The sequence below is a fragment of the Hibiscus syriacus genome, unplaced genomic scaffold (assembly GCF_006381635.1).
Source record: "Hibiscus syriacus cultivar Baekdansim isolate YM2019G1 unplaced genomic scaffold, ASM638163v2 tig00110505_pilon, whole genome shotgun sequence".
Taxonomy (NCBI): domain Eukaryota; kingdom Viridiplantae; phylum Streptophyta; class Magnoliopsida; order Malvales; family Malvaceae; genus Hibiscus; species Hibiscus syriacus.
The window spans coordinates 2496404-2509652 of NW_024062765.1; positions in this window are offsets into that span (position 1 = coordinate 2496404).

Genomic DNA, 13249 nt, shown 5'->3' on the forward strand with positions numbered 1-13249 from the left:
GAAGAAAGGGGGAAAAGAGATGTCTGGAAGCTTGGATATTTGCTTCCACTCATACACCTGGCCTCCATATATACTTAACCAAATTTAATTATTTACTTGCAACTGACCATTTTGTCCTTCACTTTCTTCTTTTTTACACTTTAATCCTACACAACATTTCCTATATAAGTCATTGAGCTATTTAATTATTCTACTTTAATCACCAAATTCTAAAACTTTATAATTTAATCACTAACCTGGTATTGAGGATGTTACAAATCTCTCCATTAAGAAAATTCATCCTCGAATTTTCAATGAGCAAAGAGATGGGGGTACTGATTCCTCATATCATCTTCACGTTCCCACGTTGCTTCCTCTACCTTGTGATTCTTCCACAAGACTTTAACCAATAGAATAGTCTTGTTCCTCAATTGCTTAACCTCATGAACTAAAATTTGAACCAGTTTTTCCTCATAAGTCAAATCCGGTTGCACCTAGATCTTTTCTGGTGTTACCATATGAGTGGGATCCGATCTATACTTCCGAAGCATTGAGACATGGAAGACATTATGAATCTTTTTCATTTCCGGTGGCAAGGCCAATTGGTATGCCACTGGTCATACTCTTTTTATAATCTCATATGATCCAATAAACCAAGAACTTAACTTTCTTCTTCGACCAAACCTCAGCACCTTTTTCCACGGGGACACTTTTAAAAACACTTTATCACCAACCTGAAATTCAATTTCTTTCTTTTTCAGATCTGTATATGATTTCTGTCTATCTATTGCAGCATTGAGATTATTCTGGATTATATGAACTTTTTCTTCCACTTTCTGAATCAATTCAGGACTAAGAACTTCTCGATTCTTAAGCTCATACCAGTTCAAAGGCATACGACACTTTCTCCCATATAGTGCTTCATAAAGAGCCATTTTAATACTCGACTGATAGCTATTATTATAGGCAAATTCGGAAAGTGACAAATATTTTCCCAAGATCCTTTAAATTCAATCATACAAGCTCTCAACATGTTCTCTAAGATTTGGATAGTTTGCTTGGATTGTCCTTGGTCTAAGGATGAAATGCTGTACTGAAATTCAATCGAGTTCCCAGTGCTCCATGTAATGACTTCCAAAATCTCGAAGTAAATCGAGGATCTCGATCAGAAACAATAGAAATAGGTACACCATGTAAACGTATAATCTCCCGGATATACATCTCGACGTATTTATCCATGGAGAAATCAGCTCGCACTGGAATGAAATGGGCTGACTTAGTCAATCTATCAACAATCACCTAGATTGAATCTCTTTTGTTCGGAGTCAAAGGTAACCCCGTTACAAAGTCCATCGTTACATTCTCCCATTTCCACTGAGGAATCGACATGGGTTGCAATAATCCGAATGAAACTTGATGTTCAGCTTTGACTTGTTGAAAAGTCAAACACTTGGATGCGAATTCCGTAATGTCCTTTTTTATTCCCGGCCACCAATATCAACTCTTGAGATCCATCTACATTTTGTTTCCTCCAAGGTGCATCGTCAATAGACTACAATGGGCTTCTATTAACAACTCATTTTTCAGTTCCTTATCATTTGGAATTACTAGTCTCCCTCGATAGTATAAATTCCCATCAGCCTTAATCTCATAATCAGTAAGTTCTCCATCTTTCACTTGTTGTAATTTCTTCAAACAGTCTTTATCTCTAGCTTGCAATTCCTTGATTCTATCTATCCATGATGGCCGAAGGGTTAATTCCACACATAAAACACCATCATCATTCAACGATAACCTAGCATCCAGGGCTCGTAAGGTTGCAAACGTCTTTCGGCTTAAAGCATCGCTACCACATTTGCTTTTCCAGGATGAAAATCTATCAAAACATCATAATCTTTCAAAAATTCTATCCACCTTCTTTGCCTTAAATTCAGCTCATTCTGAGTCATTAGGTACTTTAAACTCTTATGGTCTGTATACATGTAACATCGTTCACCATACAAGTAGTGACGCCAGATCTTCAAAGCGAACACTACTGTAACCATCTCCAGATCATGCGTAGGATAATTCTTCTCGTGCGATTTTAATTGCCTCGACTCATACGCTATCACTTTGCCCTCTTGCATTAATTTACATCCCAAGCCATTATGGGACGTGTCACTATAGACCACGAAGTTTTTATCAGACTCCGGTTGAACCAATATTGAAGCTTCTGTCAAAATCTTTTTCGACATATCAAAACTTTCTTGACATTCAGGGCTCCACAGAAACGTCACACCTTTTCTCATCAACTTGGTCAATGGTAAAGCAATCATCGAAAAGTTCTTAACGAACCTTCGATAATAACCGGCAAGTCCTAGAAAACTTCGAACTTTAGATACATTCTTGGGAACCTCCTATTCAAGGGTAACTTTTACTTTCTGAGGATCCACTCGAATTCCTTCCGCAGAAATCACATGTCTGAGAAATATAACTTCATTCAACCAGAACTCACATTTGGATAACTTGGCATATAACTTCTTGTCTCGGAGAGTTAGCAAGACTATATTCAAATGTGCATTATGCTTTTCATTTGTTTTTGAATACACCAATATGTCATCGATAAACACCACTACAAATTCGTCAAAGGGTAATTCTATCAAATTAGCAGGGAATTCAATTCCTTGAATTCGTATGGGACACCCTCGACACCTTCTATTAACTCGAGCACTGTGCCCTTTCGTCACTATAACATCATTACTGATGTCTTCTAATGGAATGTTTAATTCTTTCACTAACTTACTACTAATGTATGAATAGGTAGATCCCAGATCAATCAATACCATAACACATTTATCCAACAGTAAAAAGGTACATATTATTTCTGGATCATCCCAGTCTTTATTGGTTTTGAGGTTATACACCCGAGCAGTGGATCGAACTTCCTTTGAGTAACAAATTCCGTCAGATTTCTTCCTCTACCTCTATTTCGTCCCCTCTGAGACATTAAAGCAGATCTTCCTCTACCTCTATTTCGGCCCTCAAAGGACAATCTCTCATAAAATGTCTTGTTTCCCCACATCAGAAACAAGCTCCAGTTTTAACTCTGTATATTCCACTATGACTTCTTCCGCAAATCTGACACTGTCTAACTTGACTCTGTTGTGCTCGCCCATCACCAGACCCTACAGATCTGCCTAGCTCTTGCCTGATATGATCTTCTAGTAGAGGAGGCCATATTTTGACCTTGCTTGAGATCGAAAGCCCGAATGTCTACTTCTCTTGGGAGGTGCAGAGCTCAATGAAGCTCTCGTTTCATTTTGACGGTTGTGATCTTTGCTCCCCAAACCGTTCATTCTGAGCTCTCTCTAGAGCTTTGGCACAGTTCACTACTTCTTGGAATGAAGACATGTTCAGCACAATTAACATCTCTTTTAACCTTGGACGCAGACTCTCAACAAACCACTCGCTGGTATATTTCTTTGTAGGCACCAGTTCTGCTGCAGAGCGACTTAGTTTGTTGAACTCACACTCATACTCATACACCGTGCGATTCATTTGCTTTAGGTTCAGAAATTCTTGCTTCATTTGCTTGATGAACTGGTCTCCTATATACTTGTGCTGAAATTCTTCTAGAAATAAAGACCATGTCACCTGACTACTCGCCATTCTCAAGGTGACATTTGTCCACCAGATTCTCGCTTGCTCACGAAGTAAGGAGACTACTCCATCTAGCTTCTCCACATCAGAACAGTGGAGTCCTTCTAACATAATCTTCACATCATTGAGCCAAAGGTCCGCAGCAAAGGGACCTTCTTTGGCTTCACCTTGAAACTCTGGAGCTCCTAAATCCTTCAACTCCTTTGCAGAATTCAACCTCGGAGTTGAAGTAGCAGGAGGTTGGAAATGCGCTAATATATCGTTCAACGTCCTGAAGAACGTATCTTGATCACTCACAGGCACTGCAGAAGGTGCCTCTTCTTCACCTTGCCTGGCCAGGGCAGGTGAATTACTACTTTCAGCGGGCCTATCATCTCCCGCTTCACTTCTAGAACTACCGTGTCCAGACATCTATAAAAACATAACAATATCGTTCTATTAGCAAAACAACATACTTACTATTATATTAAATCAGAAGTTTTCACTATTTTGTTGGCATGTATACATTTTAAGACACTCTAGACTTCTGTTTATGCTGAGAATCGATTAAATCGTAGCTCTGATACCATTAAATGTAACACCCTCAACCCGTATCCAACCCGAATACGAATCCGAGGTGTCACATTTACTTTTCAAAGCTCGTACATTTATAAAAACCACAGTAAATTTAAACTTTTATTAACATAAAAAATATGTTACATCATTAAGTTCAAAACAGTATGACTTGATCTGAGCTTAAGTACTATCCGACTCTATTTGCATGCAAACACATAGACTACATAAACCAACATACTATGTAGGGGCTTCTGATCTAATCTTCAAGTTGTGATATGTTGCTATTAGGATTGATCTTCTTGTTTTTCTGTACCTACGTGTAAATCACTTACATGCTAAGTCATAGACTTAGTGAGACATAAACTTATAATAATGCATTTCTTATGAATGTGAACATGCAACATAACATTCATAATTCCATATCAATTCATATGATTCATTATAAACAATATTGATACTATAACATATAATGAAATACACACTCTTCACATTATTTATAGACCCATGTATATACTGAGAACTTAAGGTATTCGAGTGCATAAAGGTTGTGCACATCTGTTGTCACCACAGCTCATATAAGTTCCACTGAGTGGCATATGAGATTTTTCCCGAAAGATCTATGAATATATATCCCGAATGATCTATGAGTTGTCCCAAGGGACCTATGAAACTCTCGACTCTTGGCATGCCAACTATACCTATAGCTCTCACATTACATAACATGGGCATTAATATTATGTTTCATATAACTATATACTTGTATCATTTCTTTTGTAATCACATATATATTTTCTTCTATCACATTTCCCATGTGCATGTAATCATTAATCTCATATCATGTAACACAAGTAATTGAGTACATTCACATGAATCATATAACATGTATCGAATCATGTCAATATATATGACTTATGCATGTTTAATAAAGACTATAATATATGCATGTTCATAACTATCAGACTATGAAATTAATTTAAGAAATAGACTTGTTACAAGTTTTATTTCCTTTAACTTGTACCTATAGTATGTACTCACCTTAACCTTGTTTCCTTTGAATCGATCCTAGTAATTCGATTGTTCCAGAACATGATTATGTTTAGTATCTACATAAACATATATGGATTCATATCAGTATTCTAATTGATATACTCTAATTGTTCACTCCTTATACTAGAAGAAAGGCTAATTAAATTTTTTATTTAAGGTATGCATCGATACACTATGTAGTGTATCAGTACATTCCTTAACATGTGTTTCGATGCACTAACTATGCATCGATACACAAATCACATTCGATGTTTTCAGTTTTAATGTGTGCATCGATACACTTCCTGTGCATTGATACACTTTCTGTGCATCGATACACAAATTACATTCGATGTTTTCATTTTAAGGGGTGCATCGATGCACTCCCTATGCATCGATGCACTTATTGCATTTGATGTTTATTTATTTGAGAGTGCATCGGTACCCATTTAAGATATACCGATGCACACAACCCATAAATGTCATTTTGAGCACGAAAATCACTTCATTTTCCGCTCAACACTTAATATTTCACCTCATTTTATATTCTTAACTTTTATACACCTTAAACTAATTAATATCCATTTAATACCTCTTAAAGTTCAAAATCCAATCCTCCATATAGAATTCAAAAATCTCACTCAAATTCCAACATGTTCTAAATCTAATTCTAACACTTTGTATGTCTTAATTAAATTGATGACAAGTCAAATTTGGTCTAGAAATCTAATTACTATCGTTCTACCAAAATTTAACTTATCAACTGCCTTTCTTCAATCCTTATATACCTTTTATCTTGTTGTTTTAAGATAAATTAAGCTTTCCTTAAGCTTAATTATCATCTAATGATCAAGCCCAAACTTAAATTTCAACTAATAAGCAACTAATAAGAATTCTTACCTTTACCTTGGCTCACACGCACGAAGAAGAAAGGAGAAGAGATGTCTGGAAGCTTGGATATTTGCTTTCTCTCATACACGTGACCTCCATATATACTTAACCAAATTTAATTAATTACTTGCAACTGACCATTTTGTCATTCACTTTCTTCTTTTTTACACTTTAATCCTACACAACATTTCCCATATAAGTCATTAAGCTATTCAATTATTCTACTTTAATCACCAAATTCTGAAACTTTATAATTTAATCACTAACCCGGTATTGAGGATGTTACACAGATGGTCCAAAAGATCAGAATGGATGAAGGATAGAACTTGTAACATTTCCTTGTGATGTCAGTAACCCGTCAAGAAGATGATCTCATTATTCAGAAGGGGTACATATCACAACTTGTATAAAAATGCAAGACATTTTTAATGTGTGCATCGATACACTTCCTGTGCATTGATACACTTTCTGTGCATCGATACACAAATTACATTCGATGATTTTATTTTAAGGGGTGCATCGATGCACTCCCTATGCATCGATGCACTCCCTATGCATCGATGCACTTATTGCATTTGATGTTTATTTATTTGAGAGTGCATCGGTACCCATTTAAGATATACCGATGCACACAACCCATAAATGTCATTTTGAGCACGAAAATCACTTCATTTTCCGCTCAACACTTAATATTTCACCTCATTTTATATTCTTAACTTTTATACACCTTAAACTAATTAATATCCATTTAATACCTCTTAAAGTTCAAAATCCAATCCTCCATATAGAATTCAAAAATCTCACTCAAATTCCAACATGTTCTAAATCTAATTCTAACACTTTGTATGTCTTAATTAAATTGATGACAAGTCAAATTTGGTCTAGAAATCTAATTACTATCGTTCTACCAAAATTTAACTTATCAACTGCCTTTCTTCAATCCTTCATATACCTTTTATCTTGTTGTTTTAAGATAAATTAAGCTTTCCTTAAGCTTAATTATCATATAATGATCAAACCCAAACTTAAATTTCAACTAATAAGCAACTAATAGAATTCTTACCTTTACCTTGGCTCACACGCACAGAGAAAGGAGAAGAGATGTCTGGAAGCTTGGATATTTGCTTCCTCTCATACACGTGACCTCCATATATACTTAACCAAATTTAATTAATTACTTGCAACTGACCATTTTGTCATTCACTTTCTTCTTTTTTACACTTTAATCCTACACAACATTTCCCATATAAGTCATTAAGCTATTCAATTATTCTACTTTAATCACCAAATTCTGAAACTTTATAATTTAATCACTAACCCGTATTGAGGATGTTACACAGATGGTCCAAAAGATCAGAATGGATGAAGGATAGAACTTGTAACATTTCCTTGTGATGTCAGTAACCCGTCAAGAAGATGATCTCATTATTCAGAAGGGGTACATATCACAACTTGTATAAAAATGCAAGACATTTTGTTAGAACAATTGATCACTTCTTAAGTGTTTGTGGCAACATTAAGAGAAGCCCTCAAGATATTTGACAATACTGCTGTGTAATGACACCAGAATGAGCATGACCAAAAACCTAGATCATGTTGAGATAACAAGGTTCAAACCAAGAAGACATTGAGAATGAGTCTCACAACTTGAAGAGTCAGGGGCATACCGTGAATTTGAGCAGAACTTGCCTTGTAAAGCAAACCAGCCTAGCATCAATAAATGGCAGAGTCCTGGAAGAACAACTCTGAAAGCGTAATTGAGCAAAGGACGGAAATGGGGCAACTCAGTCATATTTCTGACCACAACAAGAAGTTGAGAGAGAAAACAATTTCTCCGAAATGAAGACAAAAAATGAAGACCACAAGATGATTGAGTAAATTTTCAAAAAATGCAAGTTGGAAATTATAAGTTGTTACAATGATATCTAAAGCAAACCGTGGGAAGAAGTGATCAAGTGCAAGAAGATCAAGTTCGTCATTCTGGAGTCAAATGAAGATTGAATCAAACATCTATGCATTCATGATAACATCATTTGCATAAAAGAAAATGCATTACACTGATACATTTAATTGCATTCGTGTTTCATGCATAAACACATGGTTTTGACAGATCTTCCAGTGAAAAGAGAAGATGCAGGATGTTAATATCCCGACAAATGAAAGGTAGAAATTAAACATCAAATACAGGGAATCATGTTTAGAGAGGTAGAACCTGAGGAACACAGTGGGTTCAATCCACAGAGGAAGCATTACTTTGAAGCGGGGCATGTGGCCCGACCATTAAGTCATTTTATGAAATGAAATGAGAAAGATTTCTCATTAAAATCTGAAATTTGAAAAGTAAGAAAGATTTCTTACCTAGTAAATTATTTCCAAAACTTAGTAAGTCTTTCGGGCCATTAGTAAGTCTTTCGAGCATGATGCTTAAACCCTTCGGGTCATCTGTAAGCCTTTCGAGCAAGATGATAAGTCCTTCGGGCCATTCATAAGATCTTTGGGCAGGATGTTTTCACATGTCTATTGAAAAATGAGAAAGATTTCTCATTAAAATCTGAAGATTTGAAAAGTAAGAAATGTTTCTTACCTAGTAAATTGTTTCCAAAACTGATAAGTCCTTCGGGCCATCAATAAGTCTTTCGAGCGTGATGATTAAATTATTCGGGTTATCTGTAAGCCTTTTGAGTAAGATGATAAGTTCTTTGGGCCATTCATAAGACCTTCAGGTAGGATGTTTTCACATGATGTTTTAAGAAAATGAAATCTTTGAAAAGTAAGAATACGATTTCCAAAAATTAACACTTAGTAAGTCCTTCGGGCTATCAGTAAGTCTTTCGAGCATGATGATTAAATCCTTCGGGTCATCTATAAGCCTTTTGAGCAAGATGATAAGTCCTTCGAGCCATCCATAAGACCTTCGGGTAGGATGTTTTCCGAGCATGATGATTAAGTCCTCTAGGCCAGCTTAAGCCTTCACCGAAGAATAGTGAAGCAAATCCATTTTAAGCCTTAACCGAAGAGTAGTGAAGCAAAATCAATTTTAAGCCTTCACCGAAGAGTAGTGAAGCAAAATCAATCTTAAGCCTTCACAGAAGAGTAGTGAAACAAATCCATCTCTTATATCCCCTACAGAAATAGTGGAACAAATCCCTTATCAAATTTTAACATGCAAATTAATTCAAATTCAGTCCTAGACGTATATGCACCAGATTACACATTCACATAATGCCAAATAATCCAATTTCATAAACAAACAACAATGTATCAAAAGTCAAATGTTAATAACTAACATTCAATTAATATATACATATATGCTTGCATTATTATATAAAAAAATATTATAAAACATATAGTTACAACGTAGGTTAGAAATGCTAAATAATCCAATTTCATAAACAAACAACAATGTAACAAAAGTCAAATGTTAATAAGGCTTAGTTTGTTTTCACTGTGCAACCTCTTCAAACCTCTTATGTCTGCGCCGCACATACATTAGGCTTCTCAGACCGTTTGTTTTTTAGAAGAAAAAAGCTCTTCTAACGTCTGCGCGAGCTCTTCTTGGTGCAGACAGAATTTTATGTTTTCAAACATCTTCAAGAACAATTATAAAATATGGTTATTTATTAAAATAATTTTAAATAATTTAATAAGGTTATTTATTTTAAAATAAATTATTATAAAAGAATTTATTTTAAAAGAATTTATTATAAAATAAATTATTTTAAAATAAATTATTATAAAATATGGATTGATTTATTTTAAAATAATTTATTTTAAATAATTTATTAGTATGGATTGATTTATTTTAAATAATTTATTAGTATGGATTGATTTATTTTAAAATATGGATTGATTTATTTTAAATAATTTATTAGTATGGATTGATTTATTTTAAAATATAGATTGATTTATTTTAAATAATTTATTAGTATGGATTGATTTATTTTAAAATATAGATTGATTTATTTTAAATAATTTATTAGTAATGATTGATTTATTTTAAAATATGGATTGATTTATTATTGTAGTTGTATAGATTGATTTATTTTAAATAATTTAATAGTATGAGTAGATTTATTTTAAAATATGAATTGATTTATTATTGTAGTTGTATGTATTGATTTATTTTAAATAATTTATTAGTATAGATTGATTTATTTAATAATTTATTAGTATGTATTTAAAATATTGATTGATTTATTTTAAATAATTTATTAGTATGAATTGATTTATTTTAAATAATTTATTAGTATGGATTGATTTATTTTAAAATATGGATGATTTATTTTAAATAATTTATTAGTATGGATTGATTTATTTTAAAATATGGATTAATTTATTATTGTAGTTGTATGTATTGATTTATTTTAAATAATTTATTAGTATTATTTTATTTTAAAATATGGATTGATTTGTTTTAATTTTATTAGTATGGATTGATTTATTTTAAAATATAGTTTGATTTTTAAATAATTTATTGTATTGATTTATTTTAATAATTTATTAGTATGGATTGATTTTTAAAATATGGATTTTTTTTATTGTGTTGTATGGATTGATTTATTTTAAATAATTTATTAGTATGGATTGATTTATTTTAAAATATAAATTGATTTATTTTAAATAATTTATTAGTATAGATTGATTTATTTTAAAATATGTATTAATTTATTTTAAATAATTTATTAGTATGTATTGATTTATTTTAAAATATGGATTGATTTATTATTGTAGTTGTAGATTGATTTATTTTAATAATTTATTAGTATGGATTGATTTTTTTAAAATATAGATTGATTTATTTTGTAGTTGTATCTATTTATTTATTTTTAATTTATTAGTATGAATTGATTTTTTAAATAGATTAATTTATTTTAAATAATTTATTAGTATGTATTGATTTATTTTAAAATATAAATTGATTTATTTTAAATAATTTATTAGTATGAATTGGTTTATTTTAAATAATTTATTAGTATGAATTGATTTATTTTAAAATATGTATTGATTTATTATTGTATTTGTTTGGATTGATTTATTTTAAATAATTTATTAGTATGGATTGATTTATTTTAAATAATTTATTAGTATGAACTGATTTATTTTAAAATATGGATTGATTTTTATGTGTTGTATTGATGATTTTTTTAATAATTTTAGTATGGATTGATTTATTTTAAAATATGGATTGATTTATTTTAAATAATTTATTATTGTAGTTATATGTATTATTTAAATTTTAGTATTGTAAAACTAAAACTATTTAAATCTCAGTATTGCAAAACTCTTTTAAGTTTAAAAAATCAGTTTATTTATATTTCAGTTCATTTTAGCAGTTTGCAGACGTTAAAAAACAAACAGTCTTATTCTTGCAGACTGCAGACTTTTGATCCACCTCTTCTGCTGCAGATGCCTATAGATGTGGTCCGCAGACTGTAGTCCTTTTACCTCTGCAAAAACAAACACCACCTAACTAACATTCAATTAATATATACATATAGGCTTGCATTATTATATAAAAAATATTATAAAACATAAAGTCACAACGTAGGTTGCCAAATGGGTTAAACATAATTATAAATGTAAAAGCACCAATACCTAACACGACTAAAATCATATTTATTACAAATCTTTATCCCTGAATAATATTAAAATTAATTTATAAATTATTAAAATCTAAGGGATTAAATATAATATTTATCCTAAATATATATAAACACTAGCAGATACTAAAATATAAGAAAATAAAAACATATAGGTCATATTCGAAATTTAACACTAAATACAAAATCAGTTATCAAAATAAATATTTTAAAAATGAAGAGCACTATATATAAAATCCATAAAGTATATATAATAACATTCAAGTGACCCAAATACAAATTTTACGAATTCGGTGCATAAAATATAACACAAGTAAAATAAAATAAGTGCTCATAAACCAACTTTGCAAAACACAGAAGCCCCAAAAGTGTAATTTAACCATGCTGAAAATACACAGAAAGTCCCTACTGAAACGGCGTCGTTTCAAACATAATATATATATAGCATTTTAGGCCAAAAAATGACCACCCATCCCATTTGTCTTATGTTAAATCGAGAGTGGAGAGAGAGTTTTAAAATTCTCTCAACCCTCTCCTCCGATGAGAAAAGAAACCACGGCCACCAGCGGAGCTCACAACGACTCATGGTGGCCGGAGAAAACCCAAACTCCCCAAAAGCCTCTCTTCTTCACCCTTAATCCGAATATTAAATCCCTTTAACCAAAAGTTAACCCGAAAGCCCTAGATCTAGTATTATACCTTTCGAAAGTTTAGAATTTCGGTGACTTCTGAGCTTCCTCAATGGCTTTCAGATCAAGGTAAGGTTTTTTTCTTTTATTTCGGTTTTCCCCCCCTTTTTTTTTTCTTTTGATTCGAATGGGTTCCTCTTTTTTTTCCCGAACCCTCACTGGTTATTTCCTCTTCGAAACTTCCCTCCTTTTTTTCGGTATTTTTCATTCTTTTTATCATCGAATCCCATTGCATGTTGATGGATTAGGTAGGAGTAGGTGAGTAATTTTTCTCTGATTTGGTGAAATGAAATCCCGAAAATTTATTGATTTTGGTTGCTTTTTCTTTTTTGACTTTGATGATATTTTCTGTGGTCGATTGGTGTTTGTTGATGTAGGTTGATAACAATGGCTTTGGTGGCGGCTTGATAGCTCAGCGACGGCAGCTGGCTTCGGCTGATGTCTCGGCTCGGCCATGGCGTCGGCTGGCATCTGAGTAGTTGCTGGCATTTGGGCAGAGAAGGGGAAACCCTAATTCTGCCGAGTCAATTACTGGGCTGGGTCACTGGGCCGGGTCGGATCCGGGCCTAGTTCGATTGCTGATGGGTTGCTGAGTGTTGGGCTTCTAGGCTTGGGTTGCAAACAAGTATGGGCTTCAAGGCCTGCAAAATGTAATTTATATTAATAATATATAATTAATATTTATAATATTTTTTAAGCCCGGTCAAAAACGATTGTCTACACGGTGCTTTTAAACTGTGTCACGTAAAAGATAATTTTCTTTTGAATTTTGCAGTTGCAGATGCCAAACATACGACAGCCTCTTGGTCAACATGCACAGATTCCATCACAGGATGCCCAGCATAGTCAGCAGCCAACAGCAGCAGCTGT